Source organism: Abramis brama, assembly GCF_963993115.1.
Source record: "Abramis brama genome assembly, chromosome: 7".
Taxonomy (NCBI): Eukaryota; Metazoa; Chordata; class Actinopteri; order Cypriniformes; family Leuciscidae; genus Abramis; species Abramis brama.
In genome coordinates this window covers 6,953,588-6,967,392 of record NC_139969.1, presented here as the reverse complement: position 1 = coordinate 6,967,392, position 13,805 = coordinate 6,953,588, and the positions used below count along the sequence as shown (strand labels likewise).

Genomic DNA, 13,805 nt, shown 5'->3' with positions numbered 1-13,805 from the left:
AACATATTAATGCAATTAATTCCTACTCTGATTATTGCAAAATAATAATCACATTATTAGTGCACATACAGTATAAACAGTCACTGGTTCACATTATTAATTAATTTATATTAAGCTATTCAAATCAATCTGCTACATGTACTACACACAAAAATGAACAGAAATATCTTATGTAGGGGAGAGCGGGGCACAATAACGCGGGGTTAGTGGTAACACACCCTTGTTTTAAATACTTCCACACATACTAGAATGACGAAACTTAGTGTATTTACTAGTTACCATACTATAAAATGCCATATATACATACACTATACAGAGAAAAAATTGCGCCAAAATTCAGAAATCTCTGAAAGATATCATTGAACATTTATTTAACCATAGCAAAAGTACATTTCTTTCTTATGATAATTTTTCATCTCTATTTTTGGTGTTTATTTTAAATTAGACAAATCTGATATTATTTTAATTTCCAATATGTTATTTAACAGTTAATGCTTCACTAAGAAGGCACTGGCAATGTTTAAATCAATGTGCCCCTATCAGAACTATGCTATTCTATTCTATACTTTTATGAATTCCATTGAGAAAACATGAGAAAAAGGTGAATAAAGATTGAGTCAATGTTCAGAAATTATTAATTATTATATGTTGTATAGCTGTATTTTATTTTTAATTATTAGTCCGTAGTGTTTCCTCTTTGTCGCCATCTCTGTTCGAAATCTTCAATTGCAGTTATTCGCGGAATTATCAACTTTACGTGGGTTGTGCCTCGGCATGGCACAGCACGATGAATCCAATGTTTTGAGGAGAATGTGCGGCTGTCAATCACCGCGTTTGAATACTGTCATTCGCAATCACAGATTCTACTTTTTGGAAGTATGACCAACATAAGAATTTTCACCGGAAAATGTCGCCTGAGCAAGTAAGTAACATCCACTTTTGTTCTGACCAACTAAGGGAAAAAAAGCATTACAGTAAATCGTGCTGATTAAATCGAACGATTGCTTATCATATCACGTCAAACCATGTAAATTATACTTTGTTCTCAAATTGTTAATGTTAACAACATCAGCATTGCGTGACTACATTTAATGCCCTTTCGATATTTATCCTTGTTTTCGCATGGTTGCAGTCTCTTTTTTTCTCCGAAGTCTTTCGTGTTTTACAACGGGTGAATCTCCAGTTGTCACTGGTGATTGTCGTTTGAACCTTTCTGGATCCGCCATCAAATTGATAAGTTTAATCATATCAAGTGCTGTAAGAAAAGGCTATAAATCTCCACCACTCACATCCTCACACACACACAACATAGCCTACTAGCCGAGACTCCTTCTTTATGTGTACAGATGTGACGTAATGATGCAAAGACATGCTCGAATTTCCCGCGGAAATCCACCAGTAGGCCTACCACTGGAATTAAAAACATTATTACAAGCTTACCATTTTGAATCGAGCAATGGAAAGCAGATAGTTTTGAACACTGGCTGGTTATGTACTTGCGCAAAACATTTTTTTGGATAATTTTTAATCCAAAAAAGCTATGGACTGCAGCTTTAAAAAATGCCATTATTTTATATGAAAAAAGTTAATAATTGTATTTTATTGAGAAAATGTTTTAGTTTGTCTTGTATATTTTTTTGATTAGATCAGATAGCATTTTAAGCTGTCATGGTCATGTTACAATGTACCCCACCCATGGGGCATGTTGTCACATTTCACCTCCATTCTTTCTGGCTATATCAGGAAAAAAGTATACACTGTATTAATAAAACCACATAATTGTACTAGACATGTGTGAAATTAATGTGGGGAAAAATAAATACCCTGAAATACTAAGCAGATTTACACAAACTGATAAAGTCAAAAAGCGTTAGGTTGTGCCCTGCTCTTCCTGAATGATTCCTCATTGCTGTTTGCAAATTTTTGCTTCTTTACACTATCTGATACCATCATTTACCAATGCCTACAAATAGTAAAAAACACATAAAAAGTCACAATTTGTGTTCATGACAAACATACAATTTTGTTCTAATTTTCTCAAATTAGCAGACCATTGACACTACTTTACTTTCGGTCCTGTCCATCTGAAATGGCTGAAAAATTCATTCCCATCATCTTTCCCTACTGCGGGGACACACTTAACGACTAGCTAAAACATCCTAAGACTGAACTAAACACACTTACAGACTGTTTCCAACGACTGGAGCAGATTTTAAACACCGACTGTGAACACTGACTGAACGCAACAGTCTCTGTAAGTATCGAATTACATTCATAATCAACCTTACAGCCGTTAAGTGTGTCCCCGGCTTACTCTGTTAAATGCTTTTACTCACACTAATGCAGGATAAAGAATTATTTAAGGACATTTGAGCATACTGCAATATAAGGATTAAATCACATTCATGTGAACACTAGGTGGAGACATCATCTCTGCTACTCAAGCCTGGCAACAGCATGGTTTATATTGCACTTGCGGTTCAAAACCGTAAACCAGTGGAAATGATCTCTGTCTGCACTTTCAGTTTGTAAAACTGGTCACGATTAGTCATGTGGCTCTCTAAAAACTAACATCACATTGATATTACCATGAAAATTCTGCAACAAATTCTGCATTGTTTGAAAACTCTGAAAGTGTTGATTTGTCAACATGTTTGAAGCTTTAAGAGCTATACTATTATAAATAGTTTAAAAGCACGAAAAAGGCTAGATAAGTAAAAAAAAAAAAAAGACCAGTTACAAAACAAAACTAGAAACAGATGAGTTCATCATCACAATTACATTACATGACACATCAAGACACATCAAAAGAAGGTGGCAAAAGAAAATCTGTTAAGTTGTTTAAGCATTTGGAATATATAATATATATTCTCTTAAATAATAATTATACTCCTCATAAGGTGACTGTGTTACAAATATACAACCATAGAGCAATGTAAATAGGTTCAACCAACTTTGAGCTGGTTTTCCCCCTCTTTCTGTACTGTATCACTTCCCACATGCTCTAGAGAAACATGATTAGTCACAAACTCACAACCAAATGCTTACTTCTGTAAAATCATTACTTTTTTGACACTTTTATTTAAACAACACTTGATTCAAACATTCTTTTCAAACAACAATTACAACAGATGATGTTATGGAAACATTTCTAAGCTATGAATGACCATGAAACAAGTGTGATATAGGACATCAAACATAACAATAGCTTAGGGACTTTTTAGAGTTGTGTACGCTGTATCAACCACAGCTTGTTCCTTCAAATAAAACTCACCCACAAGGAAGGAACCTTTTTACAAGCAAATACAGCAAATGACTGACCAGATACACAACTCAAGTAGAACTCGAAACAAAGTTAAAGAAATAAATCTAAACCAAATAAAGGACAAAACTATGCTTTTTATTTCTAAGCAGATGTTTTTTATTATTATGGATCTTCCTCAAGGTTTACAAGTGTCTTTGTTGTCAGTTATTCATCTTAATGGATAGATCATCCAAAAAAAATGCTTATTTTGTCATCGTTTACAAACCCTCATGTCAAGTTATCCCAAACCTGTATGAGTTTTTTTCTTCTGTTGAACACAAAAGATATTATGAAGAATATTGGTAAAAGTAGGGGAAAAAATACTATGTAAGTCAATCGCTATACAGTCAACTGTCTGTTTACCAACATTCTTCATAATATCTTCTTTTGTGTTTCACATCATACAGGTTTGAAACAACTTGAGGGTGAGTCACCTTTATTGTGACACCACGTCATTTTGGGTGAACTATCTCTTTAAACTTACTTCTGTTGTTTAAATGGTTTCTAGCTGGTTCAAACAGATCTGATCAATCCGCTGGACTACCACCATATGGGGGATGATATTGACCTTGTAGGCTACACCATATTTTTCAAGCTGGTGTCAGCTTGAACCAGCAGACCTGTTAGAATATATATCTTCTTGCAAATTCTGTTTAATGGTCACATGTTGAAAAGATTCCAGTAGTAAAGTTAACTTCCTGTATACACTTCCCCTTCTGAGTTGATGGCAGTGTGAGCATGAACCTGCTTGTTTAAGGGTTTATTGAAAATGGCATTAACGCATCTACTTCTGATCTTCGTTGTGACGTATATCAGTCCTCTGATCTTCAAAACAGGTACCAAGACCCTTTATACTATTCAAAGTACATTCTTACTGATAAATATTTAGTGATATAAACTGTTATCGACCAGGCTGAACCCTGCTTAGCCTAAGTGCGCAACCAGACTGAGACTCAGATCTGGCTGTATAGCTGTGGCAACCCTTACGGAACAAAAATATATGGGAATATACTGCACAATATAATGCGATATACTGTATTACATATTAGATTTCCATATATGGGAAACGTGCTTATTTTTTTCAGTATACTGCAATATATGCATTGACCATGTGGCTATATTAATGAATATAAAATATTTATCAATGAATACAAAAAATAGCATTACATGTAATATTCACAAAGTTTTATACTTATAGTGTACATGTTCACACACACACACACACACACGCACACACACACACACACACACACACACACACACACACACACACACACACACACACACACACACACGTGTGAATGAGTTACACTCTCAGAAAAAAAAAAAAAGCTGTCACTGGAACAGTACGCTTCAAAAGGGTTCTAATATGTACCATTTAGGTACCAATATGTACACGTTTGGTACCAATATGTACCTTTCAGGGACTTAAATGCATTCTTTAGGCACAAAGGTGTACCTTTGGAAAAGGTACCGCCATAGTGACAGCTTTTGGAACTTTTTTTACAACAGATTTCTTGTTCTCAGCATGCTTTGCTTCAGACTGTTAAAGGAGAGCAAATGTAAAAATAAGTGTTATTTAATGTGTTCTGCTCAATATTACTGTAATATAGGGGGAGACGTTTTTTTTGGTATGTCTGAGTTTTTGGGTTTACCATTGTCCTGTAAAGCAGAGCCTGTTGTTAAGTTGACTATTGGCCAAACTCCATTAAGACCGTTAATATATTTTAATAGTAATTGCTGTGCATTTCTAAGTAAAGTGATAGACTTTTGGCTTAATACTTTAGTGTAGGTGTGCTTGTGCTATTGACTAGCTTGAAAATATTAAACATTTATAATGTAGATATTGCATTATATGTTTCTCTTTATATTTGTGATTAAGTTGCATGAGTACATATATCTGCAATATATTACACATGCAGTACCATATCTGATCACATATACATCTATATCAAGTGTATTACTGAATATAAAATTAAATACATTATGATATTTTAGTAAATATATTGTCACATATTTTTTAATATGAAAAGCGGGAATTCCTTATGTATCATTAAATATTTTGTGTAATATATAAACACAATATATTATTCTGTATATTTTCAAATATAACATTAAACCATTTAATATATTGATCATTCATATATGGGAAATATATTTTCATTCCGTAAGGAAATGCTTACTGATAAATCCCTTTGGAGTGACTTTGTGCTTTGTAACTTTCACGCTAAAACAGCAACACTACACACTAAAAATGTTTTAATAAAGCATAATAGGTCCTCTTTGAATTGAGCAATACTGTACATTGTCATACTTGCTTTTTTTCTCCCCACAGTATCCAGTGACATAATCCAACCATCTGCAATAACAGTCCAGAGAGGACAATCTGTTCAGCTGACAGTACAAAAACATGCAAATAAGACATTTGATGATTTGGATTGGATATATGGATTGGAAGATAATTCAGATGTTGTAGTCTCATACAATGTTAAAACAAATTCAGAAAATGTTCACTCTTCCTACAAGGGGAGAGTGGATTTCAATACTGTAAACTACTCCCTAACACTAAAGAACATGCAGGAGACAGACAGTGGACTCTACAGAGCAAAAGCAAGTGGAGAAAAAGATATTATTATTGGTCAATACAATGTAACTGTTGGTAAGTAATCTGGGAGTTTTGTTGTCAAATTTAGAATTCAGAACTTTACAATCTACTCAATGAGTAGATTTGAGCACTTCAGATCATAGTTGAACATAATTTTGCAGTGTTCAGATTAGCACATTCTGAACTAATTTAAAGTCTATATAAAAAATGGAAAAAGCTTTTTGTAAAAAATGTTTTACCTTCATTATAACAAACTAACAGGTTCGTACATTTCTTATACCATTTCTTCTTAGGGACAAGCAGTCATGGATCAACCACGGGATCTGTTTCTCTTACTTGGATCATTTTCCTTTTTCTTTTGGGTGCAATGATGATTTGAGCTACAGACAAACAAAAAAATAACTGTATTGTTTGCTTAAAAGGGATCTAATGGACTAAAACAATGTTATATATTTTTTTGAATTGTGTATTTTGTAACAACTGAGAAAATCAGACACATAACTATTTGTTACATTAACAAATAAGCTTTAAAGCCCACTCTTAGGAATGAAATATTCCCCCAAAAGAGGCAAGAGAGCAGAAAAGTCCTCAGTTGTAGGGCGACCATCAGATAAGATGATTTTATTGCTCTGAAAAATGTGGTCATGTGATAAGACAGTGGCCATAGACAGAAAGAGAAAGAAGACAGAAACAGACCTTAAAACAGACTTTCCTGCATTCATTTATAGACAAACTGATCTATAAATGAACATGCATCCCAGAACATTGTGTGAATCATTTACTGTCTTGTGTAGTATCTTTTAATTCTATTATTTTTTTGATACTGTGTATTTTATGATAGAGCCAACGGGCAATGTAACCTCACCTATATCATGTTTGATCTCTATAAATTGATACTCTGAAGATCGAAATAATTGCGAACATGATATGTCGATAGCTGCACAACATATTAGTATTACAAGAGTCATAGTTTTTTCATCAGCAACCAATCCAGCTGCACATGCAAATGAGCACGCTTAGGACAAAGATCCAAAAATCAACAACAGAGGAATTTTCTCGCTTGGAGGTGGGGCTTTTCTCAGGCTTTATTAGAGACACACAGTATTCACAGTGACCCACCCTCTCTTCTTCTGGCATCTACTGCTGCTTCTTCGGGTTGATGTCTGTGGGGACCCCCCCCGGGGCCCATGGGCCCTGGCAGGTCGTGACCACAGCCTGCTATGCCTTCACTCCCCAACAGAGTCAGACTGTATTTTCTTCAATCCAACTCAGAAGAAAACTGCAACATTACCAACTCTTCCGACTTCCTCACTCCTTGGTTGCCTCCGTGGCCTCTCCGGCCCAGTGGCATGTGCTCAGCCATGTGCTCATGGAGAGAGAGAAAACCTTCAACCAGAACAGAGTCAAACAAACAACTCAAGTTCATCAACTTTTCTTCATTCAACGCAGAAGAATTCGATTGGGACTAATGGAATCATCAAAATCCTCCTTAAGGAACTTCACGAAATGTTTCCACTGCGAAGGCCATGCAAATATACATTTAATGAGGTGCTCTGAAAAATGATAAGCTGATGGTTCTTTTCATAGTTAAATGAATCTTTTTCATAGTTCCATTTCCTGCTTCCGGTTTCATTCTGTCACTCACCATTTTACCTATGCATTATGTATGTGTGTTTATATTAGTTATGTTTGTGATTTAGTTATTAAAACTTGTGCACAAAACGTATTGGTTCTGATTCTCTGCTTGCAGTAAAGCTTATTTTATGATTTAGATTTTGACTACAGGCTCTTAGTACTGTACAGTAAGAAAGACATTTTCCTCCCCCGGAAAAGAATATTTCGTAGAATTAATAAACAATTAACGCTGAGTGTTCACGGGACGAACAGGTGGGTTGACTGTATTTTACTACATTAAGTTAATTCTATTAACTGATCCAAATGTTCATAGTCAATTAACAAGTTATGATTAATTGATAATATTTCTTTAGAGCTAATTTGCTACAACTTACATTATCCTGAATGTTTCCAACAATGTTTTAATCCAGAGAAATTTCAACCATGTAACGGCCCGGCCCATGTCATTGCGTCACCTATCAATGACATCATGTCCACCTTACCCTTGATTTCAATTTTACTTCCGTAGTAAACCAGGGATACACCAAAGACACTTTAATATATTATGCAGTTTATTGGACAAGTGAGCAACAGCTTGGATACTTTCTCGACTAATCATTGTTTTCTTGATTTAACGTAAATTGTTTTGTTTTGTTGGAAGAGTGTTTTGTTTGTTTTCATTCCTAAGAGTGGGCTTTAAAGCTTATTTGTTAATGTAACAAATAGTTATGTGTCTGATTTTCTCAGTTGTTACAAAATACACAAGTCAAAAAAATATATAACATTGTTTTAGTCCATTAGATCCCTTTTAAGCAAACAATACGTAAAACATGTCTGTATCATGCCTTAGGGAGACACTATTTTGTCAAGTGGCTAACATATATAGCATAATCAGAAATAGCTTTATTTGTAGTAACAGTAATACAGCATTTTCTCCACCATACAATATATTTTAAAATGAATTGCATGTCATTTAGCAACACAAGTCATCCAGCTGTTATTATTATGATATTATAAAACGGATAGTTCCGGTCCTTGATTCTGATTGGTTGAGCCGCGTTCAAAGCCGTTGTAAATTACTCAACATACATACACCTGTGACCGCATTACTTACTATTACTGCGCATTGCGCAACTGCCGTTTGTGATTCTTTATTGCTGCATGTGTTGGCAACCTCTTTGGAACTACATTGCTTGGTGGACGAATAAATTCAATTCAATTAAAATTCAGTTCAATTCAATTCAAATTTATTTGTATAGCGCTTTTCACAATACATATGGTTTCAAAGCAGCTTTACAGAAAGTGCATTTCAGAAATGTACATAGAAGAATACAGTTAGTTAATCATGTATTAATTTAGGGCATAACATATGGCCAGCATCGAGTCGTCTCTTCACGGGTGTTGGGGCATCTGAAGTTTCCATGAGAGGCTGGATACAAACTGGAGATGACGAACTCTATTTACTCTAGTACCGAGATAACAACAGAAAAGCAATAATAATTAGCATAGCTGCTGCTCATAATATTAATGCATTCGATTCGATTAAACTGTTGTATAAAAGGTAAGTATTATGTGAATGCTTGGCTAAAGAGATGCGTCTTTAATCTAGTTTTAAACTGGGACAGCGAGTCTGAGCCTCGAACAATATCAGGAAGGCCATTCCGGAGTTTAGGAGCTAAATGTGAAAACGCCCTCCCTCCTTTAGTGGACTTAGATATCCTAGGAATGACCAGAAGCCTCGAATTTAGTGATCTTAAAGAGCGCGATGGATTGTAGGGCTATAGAAGTTCCGTTAAATACCCAGGAGCTAAACCATTTAGGGCTTTATAGGTCAGTAGTAATACTTTGTAATTGATACAGAACTTAATAGGTAACCAATGTAGAGATGATAAAATCGGTGTTATATGATCATATTTTCTTGATCTAGTAAGAACTATAGCAGCTGCATTTTGTACTAACTGTAGCTTGTTTATTGAGGATGCAGGACAACCAGCTAAAAAAGCATTACAGTAATCTAGTCTCGAGGTCATGAATGCATGAACTAACTTTTCTGCATCAGAAACCAAGCGGGAAGGAAGTCGACCGGAAGTTGAAGCCGGCCGCGTGCCACCATCTTGTAGCAGAACTTCACCTGCTGTTAGCATCCCATTGACTCCCATTCATTTTGGCGTCACTTTGACAGCGAATAACTTTACATCTGAGGCGTTTGAAGACTCCATTTGTCCATTATTTATTTCTAAAGAAACACAACAATGTATAAAATGCTCCATTACCTTGTAGCTTATGTTATGGCCCCGTAGAAGCAGTTTTTGTAAAAGTAGGCTAACGATTGCGTCATAACCACGCAACTCTCTGTCGCGCAGTAGAGAGATTACCGTATGGACGGGAGGATAAGCTCGTGGGCAATCAGGGAGACGTGGAGGCAAAATAACAAAATAATTAATCAGAATACCTAGCAAAAGTTGCTCCTGCTCCTAGCTCATGGACAGCTCCTACTCACACTCTCCGTCTCTGCAAGTTTCGGAAGGGAATGATTCAGATTTCTCATGCCACAGCCACTAGAAGACAGACGGGTTGCTCACGTCACATCTACGTCGTCAAGCTCTGTTTGAGTCTGCGCGTCAGGAACGGAAGTCCTAAAAAATCGCTAAAAATGGGCTTCACTTGTCTCAATTAAGTTCCAATGAGATGGCTCTGTCCACTTCTTATACTGTCTATGTCAGAAACAGATAGCATGTTATGTAGCTTAGCAATGTTTCTAAGGTGGAAAAAGGCTGTTCTTGTAACATATGAAATATGATTTTCAAAAGACAAGTTGCGGTCTAGTATAACACCCAGGTCTTTTACTGTAGTGGATAAAGTAACAGGACATCCTTCTAAATTAAAGTTGTATTGTAAGAGGTTTTGTGGGCAGTTTTTTGGACCAATAAGTAATACCTCCATTTTATCTGAATTTAATAGCAGAAAATTACATGTCATCCAGTATTTTATATCTTTAATACACTCTATCAATTTAGATAATTTAGTGCATCTGGTCGTGATGAAATATATAATTGAGTGTCATCAGCATAACAGTGGAAATTAATTCCATGTTTTCTTATAATATTACCAAGTGGCAGCATATACTATATTGAGAATAGTATATAACACAGATCCTTGAGGCACTCCATAGTTTACTGACATTATCTTTGATTTTTCCCCATTTAAACAGACAAAATGGTAGCGGTCTGATAAGTACGATCTAAACCAGCTTAATACCTGTCCATGAACACCAGTGTAGTTTTGTAGTCGGTTTAAGAGTATTTTGTGATCTATATTGTCGAACGCAGCGCTAAGATCGAGTAAAACTAGTATTGAGATACAGCCTTAGTCGTGGGGGGCTATATATTTTTTTGTTATTTTATGAATAAAATAAATATTAAAATAAATATTTTTATGGAGTAACCGTTTTATAAAAGCAATAAGCCCCTTGAAGTCGTGTTTTACAGTGTTTAGAACAGCTAAGGGATGTTGTTAGGCACGACGCGGAGCGGAGTTAAACGAGTGCCTAAAACCCCCTTAGCTGTTCTAAATCCACTGTAAAACATGGCTTTGCAGGGCTTATTGCTTAATTCTAACATTGATCTAGCTAACTGCAATATACAACGTTGCAGTCACCAAGCTAATGCACAGGGTAACATTAACATAACTTTCAACACACTCAAATGGATTTTAGTATGATTGTTCTGAGCAAGTAAAACTTGCTGTGTTATCCTACTATTTTAATTCGTCACATAAAGGCACCTTTAGAACTTAGATCTCTTTTATTAGAATGAAATAAAATAATGTGAATTTAAGTTATCAAATGTATGGGTAGAGTGGGGGAAAACGCCCCCCACTTGTTTTTCCCAAAATAACCACAAATTTTTACTGTTGCTATGCACTACGTTGAATGGGAATATACAAATCTCCATGGAAGCTGACACCAGCTACATATTTGAAAAGAAGAGGATTACATGGTAAATGCTATAATTTTCAGAAATTAGTAAACAAGTGTTTAAGAGAATATTGTTCTGCAGGATATCACAGTGATGTATGTACGTAGATGTGACGTGAGCAACCCGTCTGTCTTCTAGTAGCTGTGCCAAGAGAAATCTGAATCATTCCCTTATTCTGAATCTTGCAGAGACGGAGAGTGTGAGTAGGAGGTGTCCATGAGCTTGGAGCAGGAAAAACTTTTGCTAAGTTTTCTGATGAATTATTTTGTCATTTTGCCTCCACGTCCCCCGATTGCGCGCGAGCTTCTCCTCCTGTCCATATGGTAATTTCTCTACTGTGCGAGAGTCACGTGGTTATGACGCAATCGTTAGCCTATTTTTACAAAAACTGCTTCTAAGGGGCCATAACATAAGATACAAGGTAATGGAGCCTTTTATACATTTTCGTGTTTCTTTAGAAATAAATAATGGACAAATGGAGTCTTTAAACGCCTCAGATGTAAAGTTATTCGCTGTCAAAGTGACGCCAAAATGAATGGGAGTCAATGGAATGCTAACAGCAGGTGGGGGGGTCCGCTAGCCAATGGCGGCGCCCGGGGAAGCTTCAATATTTTATGAAACTCTGCCCCCCGTGTATGATAGATGAATAGTGAAGTCTTTAGTTTGAGAGCATATGTTATTTATAAGGAATATAATTATATTTTAAAAATTAAACAATTTTTTAAAAAGTCATAGCTTGTGGAGTAAAACGCCCCCTACCCAGGGGGCATATTTCTCTCTATCATAATTACTATAATAACATATTTCTGTCTATCAAATCCTTTGTTTTACACTGGCTTAATTTAGTATAACAAGGTGGTAAAATCAAAATATTTGAACAAAACTTGAAAAAATTTGCTAGCATTAGCTAGCTAGATTGCAAGCACAGTTTGCTAGCTCACTGATAGAAGGTAGTTAAATTTGGCTATTTTGGACATTTCTGAAATAAATATTAATATAGCCTACATGTTGATACATTACTTGCCTTTTACTTTTTGAGATTAAAAAACTATAGTCTGTTAATTTTGCTGTTGATCTATGAAGCAAACAGGTAGGTAAGAAAGGGGGCATTTTACCCCACCGCTGGGGCAAAACCATAAATGGACACAGCGACCCCATAGACTTCAACAGAGAAAAGTGAAGTCAATTAGAAGCACTCACTTCCTGATGGCTGAGCGTACTGCGCAGACTCAAACTGAGCTTGACGACGTAGATGTGACATGAGCAACCTGTCTGACAATTTTAAATCTTCTAGTAGCTGTGTTGTTTCATGCTCACAAATCTGTGTTTTTATAGCAGTAAAAGCTCTTTAAATGCAATCATAATTGTGTTATAACTCATGTTTATCAAAATAAAACTGATAAAAATAAACAGACCTTACTTTATTGGTATGTAAATAGGCGTATGTTTAACTTTATTCTTCTACATACAGGCACTGTATTAGGCATAAAAAAACACATTAACATATACAGCACCTTTAACTCCAGTCAGTCAGGCAGAACATAAGGAGGAACTAAGCTAGAGAATGTCCAAATAAGGAGAAGCTCAGATCACAAGACTAGTTTTTCAAAAGATACCATGTGGGAGCACAGCACCCACTAGTGAGCCTAAAAAAGACCCATATTAAGAAATCTATAAGTATAAATACAGAAAATATAGCGAGGTAAAATATAAAATCCACATCTGTGCACTGTCCATTTCTTAAAATAAAATTACATGATCTATCACAGGAGTTTTTAAGCAGCACTCTGTAGCAACATATGTCATCTCTGAAAGAGGAAGGATATGTGGGCTGGAGTTTCAGTTATCTGATCTGTCTCACCGGTCTCTCTCTCACCTCTCTCTCTCTGTCTATAAGCTAAACAGGCCACAATGTTAGGCAAAGTTGAAGATAAAAGAATACTTACTGGCACTGCAGAAAAAACAACCCAGACTCTTTTAAGTATGGTTTATGAGAAATTGTTTGCATGTGCAGAGAAATCATGAGCTTAAAAATGTATTTTCTGTACGAAGTTAAATTTCTTAAAAGAATAGTTCACCCAAAAATGAAAATGCTGTCATCATTTACTCTCCCTCAAGTTGTTCCAAACCTGTATGACTTTCTTTCTTCTGCTGAACACAAAAGAAGATATTTTGAAGAAAGTCGGTAACCAAACGACTGATGGACCCCATTGACTTCAATAGTAGGAAAAAAAAATTACTATGGAAGTCAATGGGGACCAGCAACTGTTTAGTTACCAACCTTCTTTAAAATATCTTCTTTTGT

At 35.6% G+C, this 13,805-nt stretch overlaps 1 long non-coding RNA gene across 1 annotated transcript; it reads left to right on the top strand.

Annotated features, from left to right (window-relative positions):
- The first annotated feature begins 3,962 nt into the window (after positions 1–3,962).
- On the top strand, positions 3,963–7,631 carry LOC311086460. Its single transcript, XR_014607078.1, has 3 exons — positions 3,963–4,140; positions 5,640–5,963; positions 6,203–7,631. It is a non-coding gene; the product is annotated as an uncharacterized lncRNA (long non-coding RNA).
- The last annotated feature ends 6,174 nt before the right edge of the window (positions 7,632–13,805 follow it).